The 3,916-nt window shown below is 42.3% G+C and overlaps 1 non-coding gene across 1 annotated transcript; it reads left to right on the forward strand.

Moving 5' to 3' along the window:
* The first annotated feature begins 3,560 nt into the window (after positions 1 to 3,560).
* Trnas-cga (transfer RNA serine (anticodon CGA)) lies at positions 3,561 to 3,635 on the forward strand. The gene has a single exon. It is a non-coding gene; the product is annotated as a tRNA-Ser (tRNA).
* Positions 3,636 to 3,916: the final 281 nt, after the last annotated feature.

The raw sequence follows: 3,916 nt of genomic DNA on the forward strand, positions 1-3,916 counted from the left end.
CAGTAGCCTATTACAAACAGTGCTGTAAGGTGCTTAAAATGTTATTAGGAAGGCAAAGAGCGTGTGGTATGCAAGTAGAATAGCTAATTCACAGGATAAAATTAAAACCATATGGTCAGTTGTGAAAGAAGTGTTGGTTAGCAGCAAAAGGTCGACGATATAAAGTGAGTTCATAATAAAAATATTTCTGTTACTGAAAAATGAGATATATGTACAGTATTTAACAATCGTTTTCTGAGCATTGCTGGTGAATGAAATAAAAATTTAGTTTCTACAGGGAATCATATAACTCTCTTAGCAAATGCCTTTCCGACATTGATGTCTGAAATATTCCTCTGTGATGCAGGCAAGGGGGAGATTGAGTCAATAATTAAGTCACAGAAGACTAATAACTCTCATGGTTATGATGGAGTGCTTGGCAGAATATTAAAGTAGTGTGCTGCACATGTTAGCCATGTATTTAGCCATATTTGTAATTTTTCCTTTAGGAATGGTCAGTTTCCTGAACTATTAAAGCGCTCAGTAGTAAAGCCGCTTTATAAAAATGGAGAAAGGGACAAGGTAGACAATTTTAGACCTATTTATATGTCACCAGTGTTTGCTAAAGTTATTGAAAAGGCTGTGTGTGTAAGGATAATACGTCATTTTATATCATACGATTTGCTATCAAATGTACAGTTCTGTTTTAGAAGTCGTTTAACAACTGAAAATGCTATATTCTCTTTTCTCTGTGAGGTACTGGATGGGTTAAACAAAATGTTTCGAACTCTAGGCATGTTTTTTGATTTAACTAAGGCATTTGAATGTGTTGATCACAAAATATTGCTCCAGAAGTTGGACCATTATGGAATACGGGGAGTAGCTCACAATTGGCTCACCTCTTACTTCAGCAAGAGACAGCAAAAGATCATTATTCGCAGTGTTAAGAATGGCTGTGATGTGGGGTCTGAGTGGGGTACTCTCAAGTGGGGGTGTCCCAGGTATCAGTGTTGTGGCCAACATTCTTTATTTATATAAATGATATGGCTCTAGTATTACAGGTAACTCTAAAATATTTCTGTTTGCTGATGACACTAGCTTGGTAGTAAAGGGTGTTGAGTGCAACATTGGCTCGGTTTCAAATAGTGCAGTTCATGACATAAGTTCATGGCTTGTAGAAAATAAACTAACGCTAAATCACAGTAAGACTTGTTTTTACAGTTTCTAACACACAATTCAACAAAACCTGAGGTTTTAATTTCACGATTAGTGAAACTGAACAGTTCAAATTTTTAGGTGTTCAGATAGATAGTAAATTGTTGTGGAAAGCCAAAGTTCAGGATCTTGTTCAAAGACTTAATGCTGCCATATTTACGATTCGAACAGTATCTGAAGTGAGTGATCGTTCGACACGAAAATTAGTCTACTTTGGTTATTTTCATTCGCTTGTGTCGTATGGTATTATATTTTGGGGTAACTCTTCCCATTCTAATATGATATTTTTGGCTCAGAAACGGGCGGTTCGGGCAATAAGTGGTGTTAGTTCACGAACCTCTTGTCGACCCCTATTCACGAGTCTGGGTATTTTAACACTGGCCTCGCTGTATATATATTTCTTACTGTCATTTCTTGTTAACAATATTAGCTTATTCCCAAGAATAAGCAGCTTTTACTCATTTGATACTCGGCAGAAATCAAACCTGCATTTGGGTCGGACTTCCTAACCTCTTGTGTTGGAAGGTGTGCAGTATACTGTTGCATCCATTTTCAATACGATACCACTAGAATTCAAAAATCTTAGCAGTAATCCACACTTTCAAATCGAAACTGAGGAGTTTCCTCATGGGTCACTCTTTCTATTCTGTCGAGGAGTTCATTGGAAAATTAAACTGATTCTTGTTGTATTGTAGACTGTATTTTCTTAAACTTATGGCTTGGCTTTTTTGGGGTTCGTAAAAATTTTATTTTTATCTGTTATTACTTTTATGTTGTAATATCTCGTACTGACACGTTCCATGGCCTTGGAGATTTGCTTCTCAATTTGGTCCTACGGAACTTGACGTGCAAATAAAAAAGTAAATAAAAAACTACAGGGTGAATCACATGTTTTATCCTGTGCAGGATTGTTTAGGTTTTTTAAACACTAACGAACTGTATTTACAATATGCTTCTCTGTACTCTCCGTCAATCACAACCTTGCCGTGTCATCTAATAAACAGTAAGGCAACATTCTACTGTCTAATGAGATAACAGTGATACGTGCAAGATGACTGTTGTCTTTGACGTTTTCCTGGAAAAGAGAGCCGTCTGCCTCTATACTTATATGGACCTGCGTTAAAGAATGATAGGAAGTAGATGAAGTGATCAGACGAGAGGGTGAAAGGGAGATATTGCTGCATGTCCTTTATTATGCATTTAACCATTTTTTTCATTGAAACTTGAAACTTCCTGGCAGATTAAAACTGTGTGCCCGACCGAGACTCGAACTCGGGACCTTTGCCTTTCGCGGGCAAGTGCTCTACCAACTGAGCTACCGAAGCACGACTCACGTCCGGTACTCACAGCTTTACTTCTGCCAGTACCTCGTCTCCTACCTTCCAAACTTTACAGAAGCTCTCCTGCGAACATGCAGAACTAGCACTCCTGAAAGAAAGGATATTGCGGAGACATGGCTTAGCCACAGCCTGGGGGATGTTTCCAGAATGAGATTTTCACTCTGCAGCGGAGTGTGCACTGATATGAAACTTCCTGGCAGATTAAAACTGTGTGCCCGACCGAGACTCGAACTCGGGACCTTTGCCTTTCGCGGGCAAGTGCTCTACCAACTGAGCTACCGAAGCACGACTCACGTCCGGTACTCACAGCTTTACTTCTGCCAGTACCTCGTCTCCTACCTTCCAAACTTTACAGAAGCTCTCCTGCGAACATGCAGAACTAGCACTCCTGAAAGAAAGGATATTGCGGAGACATGGCTTAGCCACAGCCTGGGGGATGTTTCCAGAATGAGATTTTCACTCTACAGCGGAGTGTGCGCTGATATGAAACTTCCTGGCAGATTAAAACTGTGTGCCCGACCGAGACTCGAACTCGGGACCTTTGCCTTTCGCGGGCAAGTGCTCTACCAACTGAGCTACCGAAGCACGAATCACGTCCGGTACTCACAGCTTTACTTCTGCCAGTACCTCGTCTCCTACCTTCCAAACTTTACAGTTCTGTAAAGTTTGGAAGGTAGGAGACGAGGTACTGGCAGAAGTAAAGCTGTGAGTATCGGACGTGAGTCGTGCTTCGGTAGCTCAGTTGGTAGAGCACTTGCCCGCGAAAGGCAAAGGTCCCGAGTTCGAGTCTCGGTCGGGCACACAGTTTTAATCTGCCAGGAAGTTTCATATCAGCGCACACTCCGCTGCAGAGTGAAAATCTCATTCTGGAAACATCCCCCAGGCTGTGGCTAAGCCATGTCTCCGCAATATCCTTTCTTTCAGGAGTGCTAGTTCTGCATGTTCGCAGGAGAGCTTCTGTAAAGTTTGGAAGGTAGGAGACGAGGTACTGGCAGAAGTAAAGCTGTGAGTACCGGACGTGAGTCGTGCTTCGGTAGCTCAGTTGGTAGAGCAGTTGCCCGCGAAAGGCAAAGGTCCCGAGTTCGAGTCTCGGTCGGGCACACAGTTTTAATCTGCCAGGAAGTTTCATATCAGCGCACACTCCGCTGCAGAGTGAAAATCTCATTCTGGAAACATCCCCCAGGCTGTGGCTAAGCCATGTCTCCGCAATATCCTTTCTTTCAGGAGTGCTAGTTCTGCATGTTCGCAGGAGAGCTTCTGTAAAGTTTGGAAGGTAGGAGACGAGGTACTGGCAGAAGTAAAGCTGTGAGTACCGGACGTGAGTCGTGCTTCGGTAGCTCAGTTGGTAGAGCACTTGCCCGCGAAAGGCAAAGGTCCCGAGT

Source organism: Schistocerca serialis, chromosome 1 (genome assembly GCF_023864345.2).
Source record: "Schistocerca serialis cubense isolate TAMUIC-IGC-003099 chromosome 1, iqSchSeri2.2, whole genome shotgun sequence".
In the NCBI taxonomy this organism is placed as follows: Eukaryota; Metazoa; Arthropoda; class Insecta; order Orthoptera; family Acrididae; genus Schistocerca; species Schistocerca serialis.